Raw genomic sequence first — 21,271 nt, 5'->3', positions numbered from 1 at the left:
TGCTATGTTTAAACCACTTTATTTAAGGCAAGGTGTTCACGATCAATTAAAAACATAGAGCACATCTAGAATTTTGCTAGAATATATTTCACCTTCCACTGTCTTATCTTGTGCAAATTGAGATACTTCTGAGGTCCACTGGAGACTATTTTGCAGAAGTCCGTGCCATTATTCCACAATTATGTTTGGGTTTTTTTTAGTATAAATTTTGCAAAGTGTTGCTGTACTTCACATATTCATAGAAACAAAAGCAAAAGAAAATGATTTCCTATAGGAAACTTCACTAAAATTGCAAAGTAAATCAGACATATTTAAAGTGACCATCTGAACTATATCAACTGTCTTAATAATGTTGCTTCCTCCCAGCTAAAACAAGATCAGCACAGGACATATCTTCTTTCTATTATTTGGGCTGATTACAGGTGTTGCCACCACTCACCATATGCTCAGAGGCACATGTTACCCAATTCTTCCAAGCTACACAGCAAGTGGATTGGACTGTGAAAGACCAACCCAAATTGTGTTTGCATTTTGACAACTTTGTAGGGCAGTCCAAAATCTCAGAGAGGAGTTCAGGTGTCCTGCTCCCCTGGTGCATTCACTATAGCTGCCCAATTTCCCTACTTTTTAAAGTTTGGTAGAAATATCTGTGGGCTGTAGGTACATTCTTAAACCGCAAGGTTTTTTGCGTATTAGTGAATTTCCTTGCTTTTTAATCTGGGAGGTAAGAAATGGGATCCTGTGTATGTTTGCTGAGAATGGATTGATCATTTGCATGCTTATTGAGTTAAGTGGGATTTACACACACACACACACACACACATGGCAATCATGCTTAGGATAGGTGAAACTGACCACAGGGGATGGGGAAGGGAGGAGGGGGAGGAGGGAGGGGTGGAAAGGCAGAGGGGAGGACTGGGATGGGAGCAGGCAGGAGGGGGAGGGGAGAAGGACAGATGTGGTCATTTGCATGTTTATTGAGTTCAGTGGGATTTACTCCCGTGCAATCATGATTAGGATAGGTAAAACTGACTGGGGGGAAGGGACAGAGGGCTGGAGTGGGCAGGGGAGGCAGAAGAAGGAAGAGGGGAGGGGAGGAGAAAGGGAGAGGAAAGGGGAAGGAGGGAAAAGGCAGGTCTGATCATTTGTATGATTGAGTTGAATCGGATATACTCCTATGCAATCATGATTAGGATAGGTAAAACTTACCAGGCTGGGCCTGGCAACCAAGAGGTCTTCTGTATCTTTAAAAGTTATGCAGGGGGAAGGGAGAATTCTACCTTGTGGTTTTCCCCATTACATTGTTGCAAGAACACCTGCACTTGGCTGACTTTCTCTTCTACTAAAGATACAGGATCAGTCTCAGGCCCTGAACCTGGCAACCCTACCTCCCACCCAAATTTAAAACAAAGCTGTCCCTGGCCACATCCACACCAAGCCTCTATTACACTTTGGACAATCATTATTTATTTATCTATTTATTTAGTGTATTTATATACCGCCCCATAGCTGAAGCTCTCTGGGCGGTTTACAATAACTAAAAACATTAAAAACAAATATACAAATTTAAAAACACATGTTTTAAAAACAATGTAAAAGAATTTATCATGGCTTCTCTCAAAGCCATGGCTCAAAGCCAATCATGGCTTCTCTCAAAGAATCCTGGGAAGTATAGTTAGTGAAGGGTGCTGAGAGTTGCTAGGAGGCACCCTGTTCCTCTCACAGACCTTCAATCAGAGTGGCTGACTGTGAACCATTCTCTCAGGGGAATAGGAGTCTCCTTTCAGCACCCTTCACAAACTACACTTCCCAGGATTCTTTGAGGGAAGCCATGACTGTCTCAAGTGAAATCAAGTCTGGTGTGGGTGTGGCCCCCTGATTAGCCAAGCCCAGCAGCTGTGAGGCTTTTAGAACACTGACAGTTGGTCCTTACTGAGCATTCCCCGTGTTATAATAGGCTTCCAGCCAAAATTTCTTAAATTAATTAAAAATCAACCAGGCATTTTTTTAACTTTTAAATTGCAGTAGATGAAGGTCAGAGTACAGGGCAAGGTCAGTATTAGGGTTACAGGTACTCTGTGAACATGGCTGATTTTTAATGAATTTCAACAGATTATGAGAACTCTGGCAGAAAAAAGTCCAAAAGGACTCTGAGGTTTTTCTCTCTCTTTTTAGACTTTGAACTCTCGATTCTCTCTGACTGTTTTGTGTATCACCATGAAAATTGACAGGGTTGTTAAGCAAGCGTTTCTGAGTTCAGAACTATAAGTTTTGTAAGGTTTTGTTTTGAAATGAGCTTATGGGAAGCATCAGAATGGCATGCGGGGGTATTTTCCATTTAACATTGCGGAATGTGAAAAATCCATGCTGGCTATAGTATACAGCCACTCTCGTGGCTGTATAATAAGCATAAATGTCAAATATGTTTATTGTATACACAACCTGTACAAATATTTATAGTGCAATCCTATGCATATTAACTCAGAAACAAGTCCCTATGTATTCAGTGGGGCTTACTCAAACAGGAAGCATGCACAGGACTGCAACCTCAAGTGAAAAGGAACATCACTCACCCAACCCCAAATTCAGAATCATGCCAGTTTAAGCTCTTGTGCAAGCTTATACTTGGTTTTGGTTATTGGATTTTAAATGAATTTATTTCTTGTTGTGAGTTGTCTTGGTTACCAACCCTACCTCACAGGGTTGTTGGAAAGATTCCATACACACGCACACTGGAGATGTAAAAATACACATGCCCCATATAATAGTTTGTCAAAGCCCATTGGTCATTGCAGAACTTTTTTTAAAAATCAGTATTACTTTCCTACCCAAAAAAGCAGTGACACCTAAGTAAGCACTGCCTACTTGCTTAAAAAAAAGGAGAGAAAGATTTACAACACAATCCTTTGCTATGTTCACTGAAAGGTCCTGATTTACAGGGCAATCCTAACCATGTCTACTCTAAAGTAAGTCCTATTGAACTAAATGGGGTTTACTTTCAGGTATGTGGGATTAGCATTGCAGCTGTCACAGTCCAAGATGGAGGGAGTTCCACAATTTAGTGGCTGCCACAGAGAAAACCCTCCCCCAGGTCACAATATCCCACACTTCTGAGGGTGACAGAACTACCAAGAGGGACTTCTCTGTCAATCTTAATATCTGAGAGGGTCTATAGGGAAGAGATCAACTTTCAGATATTTGGGGCCTAAATAGTTTATTGGTGTATTTAAAAATACATTTGCTGCAAGTTTCTCTGTCCTTTTCCACTGGACTGGCACTCTTACTGCCTGCAGTAATTTGCAAAGCCGTAATATCATGTCACACATTTTGTAGTACTAAATGTTCTTGGAAGAGAGAGGAAAAGGAGAAACAGAGGTGTTGTTTTTATCAGCAGCAGTCATGCATGAGTTGCAGTGTCAACTTCTGTTCAAAAACTATTGCTACTGTTTATTAAGTCTTTTTATTTATTTATGCAGGAACTTTACAACCCACTATCCCACTTCCAGAATGGAGGTGCCTAAAGAAGCTCACGTAATTACAATAAAATACCATTACAACAATATCAATCAGATAAATGAAAAATGAAAAATGAAAAAACAGCAGCAGGAAAATAAAAAATTAAACCAGAGAAGAAATAAAATTGAAAAAGAAACTTTGGAGCAGGAAAAAAAGAGCTTGGGTTAGAATATTTTGTACCACATGTGAAATAATAAAAATATCAAGCACAATCCATTACAAATTAAGGCTCCTAGGCTTACCTATGAGTAAGTGGTGCTTACTTCTGCATAAACATGCACAGAATTGCTTTTTAAGTTGTTTTTATGTCCCAATGTTAATGGATAGGATTTTAGGCACATACTTAGCATTCCTTTTGAATCAATGGGAATCAGAAGTGTTTAACATTGCTGCATTGTGCTCAGAGCCTGCAGGTTGCAGACGGGTAGTGGCCCCTCATAGGTCCTAGGTCTGTAGAAATTCTACACATTCTCTGTGAATGCAAAAATTTCAGGAAACTTGAAACTATGCACCCATGTGTTTGGTGTTTCTCTAAGCAGTAACCCATTCAAGTCTAACTATATATTGAGTTAACAATGTGATTAGCAAACACTTTATTTATTTATTTATTTGATTTATATCCCACCCTTTCTCCCAGCAGCAGCCCAGGGCAGCAAACAAAACCACTAAAAATACTTTAAAACATCATAAAAACAGGCTTCAAAATATATTGAAACACAACAACCATTATATACATATTAAAACAAAACATCTTTACTAACATTTTTGAAAAGCTTTAAAAACATTTTTTTTTAAAGTTTTAAAAATATATTAAAAAGCAATTCCAATACAGATGCAGACTGGGATAAGGTTTCTTACTTAAAAGGATTGTTGAAAGACGAAGGTCTTCAGTAGGTGCTGAAAAAATAACAGAGATGGTGCCTGTCTGATATTTAAAGGGAGGGAATTCCAAACGGTAGGCGCCACAACACTAAAGGTCCATTTTCTATATTGTACAGAACGGACCTCCTGATAAGATGGTATCTGCAGAAGGCCCTCACCTGCAGAATGCAGCAATCGACTGGGTATATAAGGGATAAGACAGTATTTCAGGTATCCTGGTCCCAAGCGCTATAGTCCTTTATACACCAAAACTAGAACCTTGAACTTGGCCCAGTAGCTCATAGGTAGCCAGTGCAATTCTCTCAGTAGCGGAGTGACATGTTTGCAATAACCTGCTCCAGTGAGCAGTCTTGCTGCTGCATTTTGCACCAGCTGCAGCTTCCAGACCATCCTCAAGGGTAGGCCCACATAGAGCGCATTACAGTAATCCAATCTAGAGATTACCAATGCATGGATAACAGTGGTCAGGCTATCCCTGTCCAGAAACAGCTGCAGCTGTCTTACCATCCGAAGCTGGTGAAAGGCACTCCTACCCATGGAGATCATCTGGGTCTCTAGCGACAAAGATGGATCCAGGAGCATGCTCAAACTATGGACCTGCTCTTTCAGAGAGAGTAAGACCCCATCCAAAGTAGGCAACTGACCTATCATCCGAACTCAGGAACCACCAGCCCACAGCACCTGCGTCTGGCTAGGATTGAGAGTCAGTTTATTGGCCCCCATTCAGCCCACCACTGAGTCCAGGCAGCAGTCCAGGGCTTCCACAGCCTCTCTTGATTCAGATGTTACAGAGAAATACAGCTGTGTGTCATCAGCATACTGCTGACACCTTGCCCCAAATCTCCTGATGACTGCTCCCAAGGGCTTCATATAGATGTTAAACAGTATGGGGGACAAGATGGTGCCCCGCGGCACCCCTTAGCACAACTGCCAGGGGGCCAAACTACAATCGCCCAATGCTATTATCTGAAAACAACCCTGGAGATAGGATTGGAACAACTGTAAAACAGTGTCTCCAATGCCCATCTCACCAACTCAGCCCAGAAGGATACCATGGTCAATGGTATCAAAAGCCACCAAGAGATCAAGTAAGAATAACAGGGTTGCACTCCCCCTGTCCTTCTCCCGATAAAGGTCATCCATCAGGGCAACCAAGGCTGATTCAGTCCCATAACCAGGCCTGAACCCAGACTGGATTGGGTCAAGATAATCTATTTCACCTAAGAGTACTTGCAATTGCTGCGCCACAACCCTCTCAATCACCTTCCCTAAAAAGGGGGTACTTGAGACCGGACGATAGTTGTCACAAACCAATGGGCTTCTTCAGGAGCAGTCAAATTACTGCCTCTTTCAGGGTGGCTGGAACCACTCCCTCCTGCAACATTGCGTTGACCACACCCTGGATCCACTTGGTCAAACCCCGTAGGCAAGCTTTAATAAGCCAAGAAGGGCAAGGGTCAAGAGGACGCATTGCTGGCCGCATCGTCACAAACACCTTGTCCATGTCATCAGGCATGTTCCCAAGAAGCTGCTGCAGACGTTGCACTGGACACCTCAATGGGGACTACAGGAGATGTGGATGAGGCATCAAGATTACTACAGGGGTGAGCATCTTTATCCTCAAAGTGCCTTGCAAACAATTCACAGTGGGCCTCCGAAGGGTCTAACATTCTATTTACTGGGGTTGATATCAACAGACCTCTGACAGTGTGGAAGAACTGCACTGGATGGCTACTTGAGAATGCGATGGTGGCAGAGAAGTGGGCCTTGTTCACCGCCACACAGTAGGCATGGTTATGATGTTTTACTCATGCCCGGTCGCTACTTGCGCTCTAGCTGTCATCTAGCCTGTTTCATTGCCCTTAGCTCACTGGTGTAAATGGTGCAAACCAGGCTCCACAATGTCAGAGAGGGTGCTCGGGGCACCGTGTCAACAGCCCGACGCACCTTGCTGTTCCACAGCGTGACAAGGACTTCAACAGGGTCATTTGCTCTTTTTATCTATGGTCTCAGGCTATGGTCTGAGGGCACATAAGGCCAGCTCTCTGCTGAAGCTAACGAGAGTCAGGTCTGATCTGTGCCTGGATGGGAAACTGCCTGGGAACCATATGTAAGCTGCCTTGGGTTTCTATCACGAAAAGAAAGGTGGGGCATAAATGTAATAAATAAATAAATAAATAAAATATCTACTGGGAATTCTCCCAGGACATTCAGAAGTCCAGTGGATTCCATTAGTCTTCGGGGGTGGACCATCTTAATCTGTCCATCACTCCTGCAGGGAGCCATAAATCTCAACTTCACCAGAAAGTGGTCTGGCCATGACAATGGGGTGACATCCACCACCCCATCTCCAGACCACCCCTTCCTCCATTTGGAGCAAAAACCAAGTTGAGGGTATGCCCTGCCCTATGCGTTGGGCCGGTGACAACTTGAGACAGCCCCAAGCTGGAACACTGGTGACAGCCTCAGCATGGACATTGAAATCACCCAGCACTATCATTCCAGGCTGTTCCAGTACCACAGCCAAGCTCAGTCAGAGAAGATGCTGGGCAGCAGGGTGGATGGTACACCATCAGCAACCCTAGTTTACTGTCTCCTTGGTCCAACACCAGGTGTAGGCCCTCACACTGAGCTCCAAGACAGAGTGGTTTCCTGGTGACAGAGATGGAAGTTCTGTAGACAACTGCAACTCCTCCTCCCAGTACCTGCAGCCTGTGCTGGTGTTGCACCGAGTATCCAGGTGGGCAAAGCTGGGTCAGATCAACTCCTTAATCCATGATCAAATGATGGATGAGTGTGGTCTTATTGTGTACCAATCTGGCGTTAAACAGCACTCCCAGGCCAGTGGGCACAGTAGATGAGCAACGAGGAATCCATCAATGAAAGAAGTGGGAGTGAGGAACAAGGCGTAGATAGCCTTGCCTTCGTCTTCTATGGTAGTTCACCACCTCCCCATGGCTATTCCTCCCTCTACCCTTGATCACTGAAATTGGGGTGGCATCACCCATGTTACCCCTTACTAAGACTCCTCCTAAACACCTAATATGAACCCAACAAGAGCCCACGAACAAAACCTACTTGAACCAATTATTGCCTCTGAGAGAATTGGGAAGTCAGACCCACTCAATATTTTTCCACACGGCACATCTACTTCCCCCCCCATCTTACACCCAGGGAGGGCCAGTCTTCTGCCATTTACAAACTCTCACTCTGAAGGGATCTGGAAACTTTCTCCTATCATTCAGGTTACTGCACAGGCTCTCACCCTGTGCAGGAACTACACATACACCACACACCCTCCCCAATACCAATCTCCTCCTGGTTGGTTTAAAAAAAACAGAATGGTGTATCACCCTCACCCTCAAGACTCTCTAAGGGGCTCCCCAATGGCAGGCAGGCTTTTATGCCCCCTGACCCAGACACGAGCTGATGCAAGAGGCTGCAAGATTGATTGTAGCCTCTCTCTGGAACCAGGGTCAGGCAGAAGGTCCCAGTCCTTGCAGCACTTACCAGGGACTTCAGCAGTCTCGAGAGATAGCAACTAAGAGGAGTGAGCAAGCAAGCACCCAGATGCTCAGGTACGCACTCCCAGGGCAGGTCTTCTCCAGTCCCCCAGTGCTGCAGCTGTTCCCCTGTTCTCCCCATGCCATTTTTTTCTTTTCAAAAATTAAATACCAGGTTCAGGGTGCATGTGATTGTTATCAGTACCACAGCATAGAGGGAGAGAAATTTCAAGCCTGCCCTCCTTTGATCTCTATGAAAACCACCTCCAGCAATTGACATTTGCAAAAAAAGCCCCTCCTATTGGTTCCAAATGGGAGATTTTTCCCCTAATGCTAATTGCCACCCTGGGGCGTGAACATCATCAAGATCGTGGCTGGGAAAGGAAGGCTTAAACTTAAACACGTGGACATCACCAAATGGTCACTATAGGAATCAAATTGATTATATAATTGGTAGCAGATGGAGAAGTTCCATAATTTCTGCGAAAACAAGACCAGGAGCAGACTGCGGTACAGATAATGAAATGGTTGTATCGAAAATCAAAGTAAAGCTAAATAATAATAATAATAATAAAATTTTATTTTTGAGTCGCCTATCTGTCCGGGTCAACGGACACTCTAGGCGACGTACAATAATATAAACCCAAAGTAGACACAGTATACATATCAAAACAAAGCATAATTAATCTAAATTCAACCTTCAGTTAATACAGCATAAAACTAATCCACCCCAATCCTGTAGGCCTGCCTGAAAAGCCAGGTCTTTAGTGCTTGGCGAAAACCTATCAGGGAGGGAGCATGTCGAAGATCAAAAGGAAGGGAGTTCCAGAGGGTGGGGGCCACAATCGAAAATGCCCTGTCTCTGGTCCGCACCAGCCTAGCTGTTTTAACCGGCGGAACCGAGAGAAGGTCTTGTGAGGCTGATCTCGTCAGGTGGCATACTTGGTGATTCTGGAGGCGCTCCTTCAGATAAACTGGGCCGAAACCGTATAGGGTTTTAAAGGTCAACACCAACACCTTGAATTGGGCCTGGTAGACAACTGGTAGCCAGTGAAGATCTATTAACACTGGAGTGATATGGTCACAGCGACGGCTATGCTTAATCAAGCGCGCCGCCGCATTCTGTACCAGCTGTAACTTCCGGACTGTTTTCAAGGGTAACCCCATGTAGAACGCATTGCAGTAGTCTAAGCGGGAGGAGACCAGGGCATGTATCACTCGTGGGAGCAGATGAACAGGAAGGTATGGTCGCAGTCTCTGTATCAGATGTAATTGATACCAAGCTGCCCGGCTCACTGCCAAAACCTGAGCCTCCATGGACAGCTGGGAGTCAAGAATGACCCCGAGGCTGCGGACCTGGTCGTTCAGGGGTAAACTCACCCCATTAAGCACCAGGTCTGTAATTCCCAACCTTCTTTTGTCTCCCACGAGCAGCACCTCGGTCTTGTCGGGGTTTAGCTTCAGCCTATTCTCTCCCATCCATCCACTTACGGATTCCAGGCACTTAGACATGGTATTCACAGCCAACTCTGGTGAGGACTTGAATGAGAGATAGAGCTGAGTGTCATCCGCATATTGGTGACACTGCAGCCCAAAACTCCTGATGATGGCCCCCAGCGGTTTCACATAGATGTTGAACAGCATGGGGGAGAGGATAGAACCCTGTGGCACTCCACAATTAAGAGGCTAAGAGTCTGAAACCTCATCCCCCAATGCCACCCGTTGGTGTCTGTCTGAGAGATAGGAACAGAACCACTGTAAAACAGTGCCCCTAATCCCTCTAGACAATTTAAAAGGATACCGTGGTCAACAGTATCGAAAGCCGCTGAGAGATCCAGGAGGACGAGGAAGGTATATTCTCCCCTATCCAACGCCCTCCTCATATCATCCACCAGAGCGACCAAGGCTGTTTCAGTTCCATGACCAGTCCTGAAGCCTGATTGGAATGGATCTAAATAATCCGCTTCATCCAAGTGTGTCTGTAATTGTTTAGCCACCACTCTCTCAATCACCTTACCCAAGAATGGTAAATTAGAGACTGGGCGAACGTTATTAAACTCTTGGGGATCCAAGGAGGGTTTTTTTAAGATGGGCTTTATCACCGCCTCCTTGAGGGCTGATGGCATTGCACCCTCTTTCAAGGATGCATTTGCCACTGCCTTGATCCCTTTGCTCAGTCTCTCTTTGCAACTCATAATGAGCCACGAAGGGCAAGGATCAACCAGACAAGTGGTTGGCTTCACAGTACTGAGCACCTTGTCCACTTCCTCAGCAGGAAGAGGCTGAAACCAATCCCACTGGACCGGAATGCAACTGGCCAACTTTAGCCCACTTCCTGTATCCACGGCGAGCGGAATCATGCTCTTCAGGCGCTCGATTTTATCGGCAAAGTGTTTAGCAAAAGTATCACAGGAGATTTTTGAATGCTCCATGGGTTCCTGAGCAACTGGACCGACCAGGCTTCGGACCACTTGGAACAATCTCCTGGGACAGCACTCTGCCGACGCAATAGAGGCAGCAAAGAATTCTCTCTTTGCTGCCTTTGTTGCCACCTGGTGGGCCACTATTGCTTCTCTAACCAGTGTCCGGTCATCTTCAGTGCGAGATTTCCACCACCAGCGCTCAAGTCGTCTCACCTCCTGTCTCAGACCCCGCAACCGTGGTGTATACCAGGGTGCAATCTGAGCTCTATTCAGGGGGAGAGGATGTTTCAGAGCCACCTGGTCCACTGCCCTAGTGATCTCCCTATTCCACTCCATCACCAGGGTTTCGACCGGGCGCCCTTCAGTCAGCTCCATATCACCCAGCGCATTCAGGAATCCCTTGGGCTCCATCAGGCGTCTGGGGCGGACCATCCTAATAGGTCCTTGTCCCCTGCGGAGGGTGTGTGGCATCGAGAGGTCTATATTCACCAGATAGTGATCTGACCATGACACGGGGTTAGAGAAAATGGCCCCCATTTTCAGAACACTTCCCTCTCCTCCCGAGACAAACACAAGGTCAATAGCATGACCGGCTACATGGGTAGGCCCTGTATTACTAAGGTGCAGATCCCAAGAAGTCATGGTTTCCATGAAATCCCGAGGGGCTCCCGTGAGGGCAGTCTCGGCGTGTATGTTAAAGTCCCCCACAACCAATAGGTTGGGGGAAAGCAACCGCATGCCCAAGACCACCTCGAGCACCTCGGTCAGGGAGTCTGCTGTGCAGCGGGGTGGGCGGTACACAAGTAGAATCCCTAAACTGCCCTTTGGGCCCAACCTCCAGAAGACCAACAAAGCAATCATAATGCCAAAATACAATTTAAATAGCATCGCAGAAGAAGATAAAGATCAAATAAGGAACAGATTTGGGGCTTTAAACTTAGTTGAGAGAGAACCAGACAAACTATGGAGTGAAGTCAGAGACATCAGGGAAGAATGCAAAAAGACCTCTAGTTAAAAAGAGAGAAAGACCTCAATGGATTACTGAAGAAACTCTTAAAATGGTGAAAAAGAGAAGGAAAGCTAAACCAAAAGGAGCCAGAAAACGGCCAGAACCCTAAATGCAACAATACAACACCTAGTATGTAGGGAAAAAGAGAACTCTTACAACAGTTATTGTACAGAAATAGAAGAGGACAACAAAAAGGGAAGAACAAGAGCCCTATTCCAAAAGATTAGAGAAATGAAAGGGAAATTTAAACCAATAGCAGGGATGTTGAATAATAAACAGGGGAACACACTGACTGACAGAGATAAAATAAAGGGAAGATGAAAGCAATACACTGAAGAATTCTATAAAAGAGATGCCAGGATGACAGATTCATTCATGGAAAAACCGTATGATGAAGAACCAGAAATTTTAGAATGTAAGGTGAAAGCTGCTCTTAAAATACTTGGAAAAAGCAAATCACCAGGAACAGATGGCATACCAATAGAGTTGCTACAAGCTACTGAGACTGAATCTGTCCAAATTTTGACAAAAATCTCTCAAGAAACATGGAAAACTAAACAATGGCCCACAGACTGGAAGCTTTCAATATACATCCCAATTGCAAAGAAAGGGGACCCCAGGGAATGCAGTAATTATCAAACTATTACCATAATATCCCATGCAAGTAAAGTAATGCTCAAGATGCTACAGCAAAGGCTCTTACCATATATGGAGCAAGAAATGCCAGAAGTCCAAGCTGGATTTAGAAAGGGAAGAGGTACCAGAGATCATATTGCTAACATACGTTGGATAATGGAACGGAGCAAGGAATTTCAGAAGAAAATCACCCTGTGCTTCATAGATTACAGCAAAGCCTTTGACTGTGTAGATCATGAAAAACTATGGAATGCTTTAAAAGAAATGGGGGTGCCACAGCATCTGATTGTCCTGATGCACAACCTATACTCTGGACAAGAGGCTACTGTAAGGACAGAATATGGAGAAACCAATTAGTTCCCCAGCAGAAAGGGTGTGAGACAGGGGTGTATTTTATCACCCTATTTCTTTAATCTATACGCAGAACATATACGGAAAGCAGGATTGGACCAAGAAGAAGGTGTGTAAAGTGGAGGGAGAAATATCAATAATTTAAGACATGCAGATGATACCATGCTACTAGCAGAAACCAGTAATGATTTGAAACAAATGCTGATGAAAGTTAAAGAGGAAAGCACAAATGCAGGACTACAGCTGAACGTCAAAAAGACTAAATTAATGACAACAGAAGATTTATGTAATTTTAAAGTTGACAATGAGGACATTGAACTTGTCAAGGATTATCAATACCTTGGCACAGTCATTAACCAACATGGAGATAATAGTCAAGAAATCAGGCTAGGACTGGGGAGGGCAGCTGTGACAGAACTAGAAAAAGTTCTCAAATGCAAAGATGTATCACTGAACACTAAAGTCAGGATCATTCAGACCATGGTACTCCCAATCTCTATGTATGGACGTGAAAGTTGGACAGTGAAAAAAGTGGATAAGAGAATAATAAACTCATTTGAAATGTGGTGTTGGAGGAGAGCTTTGCGCATACCATGGACTACAAAAAAGACAAATCATTGGGTGTTAGAACAAATTAAACCAGAACTATCATTAGAAGCTAAAATGATGAAACTGAGGTCATCATACACATTCACTGGGAAAGACAATAATGCTGGGAAAAACAGAAGGAAGTAGAAAAAGAGGAAGGCCAAACAAGAGATGGATTGATTCCATAAAGAAAGCCACAGACCTGAACTTACAAGATCTGAACAGGGTGGTTCATTACAGATGCTATAGGAGGTCACTGATTCATAGGGTCGCCATAAGTCATAGTCAACTTGAAGGCACATAACAACAACAAACTTTCCCTCCCTGTGTGCTATGGTGCTGATGACAATTGCCCCCTTTGTATTTTTTTTTTAATGATATGATTCCTAATCAAGTCATTGGCATAAGATGTAGTTAGGCCCTCAGAATAGCATCCAATTTTCTGTAGAACTTGATGCTCTAAGTCAGTGATTCTCAAACGGTGCGCCCAAGCACACTGGTGCGCCCTAAGAGGTAGCTAGGTATGCCTCAAATATTATGAAAGTATATTTTAAAAATGAGAAGGAACCCATTTGTATAGGGAAAGTAATAGTTTTCTATAGTTTATTTCTATTCATAGTTTAAGATATATTAATATATTCTTAATTTTGTACACAAAGTGCTCCAGAAATTTTTTATATGTTTTACAGTGTGCCGCAAACCAAAAAAGTTTGAGAACCACTGCTCTAAGTGTTGTGTCAACCTGCTATTTTCTAACATAAACTGAGCTGAATCTGAAACCAAAGATTTCTTCCTTTTCCAGTATTTATTCAGTAGATTATTTTGTTATATTTTGTTGAAACGTATGCAACGGTGCAGTACTTAGGAGCAGATCACAGGGCTTATAGACTGTTGAATATATGACAAGGAGGCTGTAAAAGTTCTGGTCAGATGAAGTTAATCAACGGTAAATGAAGGACAGCTGCGTTTTATGAATGTGGCACATCTTTGATCTGCTCTACCCTTCAGACCTCTGTGGACAAGGTAGTTAAATACAAACTAGGAGGCCTATTTTAAAGACATTAAGGCCCTCAGGGACAAGGAGTGACAGTCTATGCAGCCATGAGCTGTTAGCTTTATTCATTAGAGAACTTTAAACATGTCAGAAAAATAGAATAATATCCTGCACTTAGTTCAGCCTGAACACTGAAGATTACCACAGCTTTGGGATATATGAATGGGCAAGTGCCTGGCAACAAGTTTATTGAGAAAGATTTGTTATGCAAGCAGAGAATATTTGTGTGTGTGTGCATGTTCAAAAAATTATCTGGTTAGCTTACATTATCGCTGTGTATATGTTTGTACATACTTTATATATCATCTCTCTCCCAACTGGATCATCATGTCCAGTGGGGTCACCACTTAGCGGTCGCAAAAGACAAATGAACTTTGGAACGTGGAATATACGGACATTGCTGGACAATACAGATAGTGAACATTCTGAACGCAGGACTGCCATCATTGCGAGGGAGTTGAGACTTTTTAATATTGACATAGCAGCACTCCAAGAACTCGAAAAGCAGGAGAGGGACAACTGAAAGAAGAAAAAGGAGGTTACACCTTCTTCTGGAAAGGACTGCCTGAACAAGAACAACAAATACATAGAGTAGGCTTTGCTATTAAAAATGATCTTGTGAAGCTCTTGTCAGAAGTTCCTACTGGCATTAATGAACGACTCTCAACTCTCCGATTAAACTCGCCAAAAACCAGCAGGCAACTATTCTAAGTGCTTATGCACTAACATTAGATGCTGACGAAGACATCAAGGAAAAATTTAAAACCAGCTAGACACCATCTTATCAGAGATACCTAAGGAGGATAAAATTATCCTCCTGGGCAATTTCAATGCAACAGTTGGGCGTGATTTTCATTTATGGCCAGAAACCACTGGGAAAGAAGGAGTTGGCAATAGCAACCTGAATGGAATTCTACTTCTGACTAAATGTGCAGAGCATAATCTTGTTATTACAAACACACTCTTTCGCCAGAAAGATAAATTTAAAACATCATGGAAGCACCCTCGGTTGAAGCACTGGCATCTCCTGGATTACATAATTGTCTGTGCCAGAGATCGTCGTGATGTACTCCTCACCAGGGCCATGACGAGTGCCGATGACTGCTGGACAGATCACCGATTAATTCGATCCACTATGGCCATTAATATTGTTCCTCAATGTGGGCTCCAAGGAAGAAAACCAAGGCATAAATGAACATCCACGCCCTTCAAGATCCTATTAAGCGAGGACTTCCGGGAAGGGTGACTTAGCCTGTGCCTGCTTTTGAGACGGGCTCCTGCCTCAAAAGAAGCTTATTCAGATATATCAGTCAGTTTTTTCTTTTTTTTTTTTGACTGATTAAACTTCTCCCGGGTAGGGAGAAACGAAGAGATTAACCTCAAAGCCTATTTTTGTTGGGACGACCAGATCTCATTAATTTATGGGACGAGGTCCAGCCGACGAAGGTGGGACGGATTTTCAACAGCAAGCTCTATCTGTTAAAGCGAACGTTCATCTTATCTTCTAAGAGAGAACGCACTAACAGGCAAGCACCCTTCTTTCTATATTTTTCTTTTACTTGACTTAAATTGTTGCTGTTTAAAAGAGATTTGCCAGATTGATCGGTTTTTGACATCTCACTGGGGAGCCGTAACTTCTCTCTGCTACGCACTAATTAATAGCTTATCTCTGTTTTTGTTGCAAAAAGCTGTCCTGGATTTGCATTCTAAAGATACACACAGAAGAGGGATTTCTATTCCAGATTTTTATTTTGAAAAATATTATACTGTTTTGAGACTACTCTCTTTTTGGTCTATTTTATTTTGACGAATCTGTTTCTTGACGATTGCCATTAATTGCTTCGATCCTGGGAACTGCATTTTGTTTACTTAACTATTGGAGAGATAAGGCTGTCTGCTCTGTTTATACTGTGATGTCACCAAGTTTGGAGTATTAACCCAATTGTTGCTGAAATAAGAAGTGGTTTTCCTATATTTTTCTTTTAAAATGGCAATTAAGAAAGTGGCTGAGAATCTGGAAATAACTATGTTTCAGAGAATAATGAATGAGATTGAGATAACGAAAATTGAATTGAGTAAAATGAAGCAGGAGATTAAAGATATAAGGGTCCCTGTGAGAGAGGTGACCCTGGAAGGGGTCCCTGTGAGAGAGGAGACCCCGGAGATTGGAATAGGGGTCCCTGTGAGAGAGGAGACCCTGGAGACTGGAATAGGGGTCCCTGTGAGAGAGGAGATCCCGGAGATTGGAACAAACGTGGAACAGGAACAAGATTTGGAGTCTATGGACTTTAGAAATAAAATCTATTGTTTGGAACTCAATGTTATCTCTGAAGAAATTAATGAAGATTCTAGAGATAAAGTTATCAATGGCATGGATTATCTTCTGGACTGGAATGATGTGATGGAGCCCAATATAGAGAAAATCTATGGAATTAACTGCAGCCATGTGACAATGGAAAAACTTTTAAGAGATGACCCAGTGTATTTTGAAAAAAAGAACAGAGATATGATTTTACAGCAGTATTTCAGCAACTTATTCAGAATGGATGGCAAGAAAATATTTGGGATAGAGGTAATTCCCATCAGACTCTTATTATATGACTATGGCTTTGACAGCAAGATTATTATGGAATACTGATAATGGAAGATTGGATATTGAAATTACTGGACTTAACAAGACTACTGAAGAATGAAGATGGAAAATGGAACTAATAGAGATAATAGAACAATGGCTACTGAAATTACTGAACCTAACAGATTCTGATGTGATGGATTAATTGAAATGTTTATTTTGACTATGGTTATGACAATAAGATTATCATAATTAGTAATGAGATGGATTAATCGATATGCTTATCTGGAAAAAAAAAATTGATAGATATATTTCTTAAAGAATTGAAACCTCTCTTTGACTTTTTGTGGAAAGAATAAAGTAATGTTTATGAGATTTGATGATTAAGTAAGATAACTACTGGAGGAAAGTGATTTTATAATATGACTTAAGAGACAGGATTGTTATATATTATAGACTTATAACTGATTTGATCTTTGACAAATGGGAAGTCAATATTTTACTCTTTATTTTTTATTTTTGTTTTTTTTTTTTTTTTCTTCTTTTCTTTTTTTCTTTTTGTTTAACTATTTTTGATTTTGTTTTTTGTCTTTGAATGTTTTATGATTTTGTCTTGTATGTTTTATGAAAATCTGAATAAAAATTATTGAAAAAAAAAAAAAAAGATCCTATTAAGCGAGCTTGCTTTCAAACAACTCTCAAGAAATATCTACTGACGGAACTCCCTGAAAACGTTGAGGAACACTGGATTAAACCGAAGACTTCCATTATTGCAGCATGTGAACAAACTATTGGACATCAAACTAAGAAACATCAGGACTGGTTTGATGAGAATGATACTGAGATTGAACATGTCATTGACAAGAAAAGGAAAGCCTTCCAGATATGGCAAAAAGACATTAACTATGCTGCTAAGAAAAAAATCTGTGCCAGTGCAAGGGCTGAGGTCCAAAGAAGAACTAGAGAACTTAAGAACGCCTGGTGGATAAAGAAAGCTCAAGAAATCCAGCATTTTGCAGATGCTCATGATGCACGGGGCTTTTTTAATGCCACAAAGGCCATCTACGGACCAACAAATTATGGTACAAATCCCTTACGTTCAATAGATGGTACCAAACTTCTAAAGGACAAACAGTCTATTGCACTGTGTTGGAAAGAGCATTACCATGACCTCCTTAATAGTAACTCTATTGTGGCTGATGAGATCTTCTCGCAAATCCCGCAACAACAAATTAGGGATGAGCTTGCAGTATCCCCTAATTTGGATGAAGTCAGTAAAGCCATTAATCAAATGAAGAATAACAAAGCTAGTGGACCTGATGGGATTCCTGCTGAAGTCTTTAAAGAAGGTGGGCCTGAACTTACACAACAACTTCATAAACTCATTGAAAAAATCTGGATGAGGGAGGAGATCCCGGAAGACTTTAAGGATGCCTTAATTATCACTCTTTTCAAGAAGGGTGATAGAACAGATTGTGGGAACTACTGAGGTATCTGTCTTCTAGCTACCTCAAGTAAAATCCTTGCAAGGATCCTTGCAAATCATCTCCTACCTATCTCAGAATACATCATTCCTGAATCCCAAAATGGTTTCCGCCCTTCCAGGGGGACAGTGGACATGATCTTCACTGCACGACAGCTTCAAGAAAAATGCAGGGAGCAAAACCAACCTCTGTATATGGCTTTTATTGATCTGACTAAGGCCTTTGATTCTGTAAATCGAAAAGCTCTGTGGACCATCCTTCTGAAAATTGGATGCCTTGGTAAATTTGTGAATATTTTGCGACTCCTCCATGACAACATGACGGCAACAATTTTGGATAACAATGGCTCGCAAAGTGATCCATTAAAAGTGGGATCCGATGTCAAATAGGGATGTGTCATTGCTCTGACCTTATTTGCTATTTTCATCGCCATGATTCTACACCTTGTTGAAGGAAAATTATCCACTGGCGTGGAAATCACATATCGAACAGATGGAAAGCTTTTTAATCTCAGTAGGCTGAAAGCAAAAAGTAAGGTAATTACAACCTCTGTCATAGAACTTCAATACGCCGATGATAATGTAGTCTCCACACATTCAGAGGAAGATCTTCAAACTATCCTAAATGTCTTTGCAGAAGCATATGAAAAGCTTGGTCTCTCGCTTAACATCAAAAAACCCAAAGTGCTTCATCAGCAAGTGCGAACCATTCCCTCTGTAGCACCATCAATCCAGCTTAATGGTGCGATGCTGGAGAATGTCGATCACTTTTCTTATCTTGGCAGCCATCTCTCTGTAAAAGCTGACATCGACGCTGAAATTCAGCATCGTCTGAGCTCTGCGAGTGCTGCATTCTTCTGAATGAAGTGTAGAGTGTTCGAGGATCAGGATATTCGCAGGGAGACCAAAATGCTTATTTACAAAGCCATTGTACTACTGACCTTACTGTATGCCTGTGAAACATGGACCATCTATAAACGCCACTCCCAACTTCTTGAAAGATTCCACCAATGCTGCCTCTGGAAAATTCTGCAAATTACTCGGGAAGATAGGCAGACTAATGTTAGTGTATTGGAAGAAGCAAAGACCACCAGTGTTGAAACAATGATCCTCCAACATCAACTTCGCTGGCCGGCCACGTTTTTCAAATGCCTGATCACTGTCTTCCAAAGCAGCTACTTTACTCCCAACTTAAGGATGGAAAACGGAATATTGGTGGACAGCAAAAGAGGTTTAAAGATGTTCTCAAAGCTAATCTAAAAAAATGTAACATAAGCATCGAGAACTGGGAAGCCTTGGCCCATGAGTGTCCCAATTGGAGGTCGGCCATTATCAAAGGTGCTATGGACTATGAAAAAGCACGAGTACAGGGCGAAAGGGACAAACGAGCTAAGCAGAAGGTACGTCAAGCAAATCCTTATCGTGACCCTCTTCCATCTGGAAACCTATGTCCTCACTGTGGGAGGCTGCGTGGATCCAGAATTGGCCTCCACAGTCACTTACGGACCCACTGTTAAAGACCTTACCCTGGAAGACAATCTTACTCGGCCACGAGTGATCACCAATGATATTTACTAATAGGCAAAAAAACCTTGCGGTTTAAGAACGTACCTACAGCCAATAGATATTTCTATCAAACTTTAAAAAGCAGGGAAATTTTGCAGCAATAATGAATGCACCAGGGGAGCAGGAGACCTGACCTCCTCTCTGAGATATTGTACAGCCCTACAAATTGTCAAAATGCAAACATAATTTGGGTTGGTCTTTCACAGTCCAATCCACTTCCTGTGTAGCTTGGAAGAATTGGGTAACATGTGCCTCTGAGCATGTGGTGAGTGGTGACAACACCAACCACATCCAAAGATGGAGAACTACATTTTTGTACGTTTGTGGGTGTTTTTCTTACTTTGCTTCTTTCCTCTGTTACTACCATTTCTACAGAGAATCTAACCCAGAAAATTATATTTATCGCATTATTCATTCTAGAAATCTGTGTCAAATTTATTTTTATTAATTTCAAAGCCTTTTTATTGGTCAATGTCATATGATGGTGAAGACAGCATTTTGTGTTTCAAACTGGAGGTTATGTTCTTTTTCTATTTTGGGTGCATCAACAGTTGAATCTGAAACTGCATTTTGATGTAAAATTTGACTGATTACCATATGTTGCTACTTAAGCAATGAATCTAGCTGTTGGAAAAAACAAACTTGGCCTGCCCAAGATGCATGTTTTCAGCCTGCTATGCTTAAACAACTCCACTTAAGGAAAGATGGCACGGTCAATTAAAAACATAGAGCACACCTAGAAGTTTGCTAGAATATATTTCACCTCCCACTGTTTTATCTTGAGCAAACTGAGACACTCCTCATGTCCATTGGAAGCTATTCTGCAGAATAGTCAGTGTAATTGTTTTTGAAGTTTTTTAAGTGTTGCAAAGTGTTGCTGTACTTCACATATTCACGAAACAGAAGCAAAAGAAAATGATTTACTATAGGAAACTTCACTAAATTGCAAAGTAAATCAAACTATCAACTGTTTTAATAATGTTGCTTCATCCCTGCTAAAACAAGAACAGCACAGCACATGTCTTGTTTGTGTTATTTGGGCTGATTGCAGGTGTTGTCACCACTCACCATATGCTCAGAGGTACATGTTACCCAATTCTTCCAAGCTACACAGGAAATGGATTGGACTGTGAAAGACCAACCCAAATTGTGTTTACATTTTTACAAATGTGTAGGACAGTACAATATCTCAGAGAGGAGGTCAGGTCTCCTGCTCCCCTGGTGCATTCACTATAGCTGCCCAATTTCCCTGCTTTTTAAAGTTTGGTAGAAATATCTGTGGGCTATAGGTACATTCTTAAACCACAAGGTTTTTTGTCTATTTTTGTATTTCTCTGCTTTTTAATCCGGGAGGTAAGAAATGGGATCCTGTGTATGTTTGCTGAGAATGGATTGATCATTTACATGCTTATTGAGTTCAGTGGGATTTAGTCCTCTGCAACCATGTTTAGGATAGATGAAACTGACCACAGGGGATGGGGAGGGGAGGAGGAGGAAGGGCAGAGAAGAGGAGGAAGGGCAGAGAAGAGGAGGGGGAGGGGAGGAGGCAGGAGGGGGAGGGGAGGAGGCAGGAGGGGGAGGGGAGGAGGACTGTAGGTTTAATCATTTGTATGTTTATTGAATTCAGTGGGGTTTACTCCCGTGCAATCATGCTTAGAATATATAAAACTGACGATGGGGGAGGAGGA

The 21,271-nt window shown here is 42.4% G+C and overlaps 1 protein-coding gene across 2 annotated transcripts in view; it reads left to right on the top strand.

Annotated features, from left to right (window-relative positions):
* Window positions 1-21,271, top strand: part of SLC25A21 (solute carrier family 25 member 21) — a 532,071-nt gene that overhangs the window by 302,023 nt on the left and 208,777 nt on the right. The gene's annotated exons all lie outside the window — the stretch shown is intronic.

Source organism: Rhineura floridana, chromosome 2 (assembly GCF_030035675.1).
Source record: "Rhineura floridana isolate rRhiFlo1 chromosome 2, rRhiFlo1.hap2, whole genome shotgun sequence".
Classification (NCBI taxonomy): Eukaryota; Metazoa; Chordata; class Lepidosauria; order Squamata; family Rhineuridae; genus Rhineura; species Rhineura floridana.
Note: the sequence above shows the minus strand (reverse complement) of the source record. Positions and strands in the feature narration are given on the sequence as shown.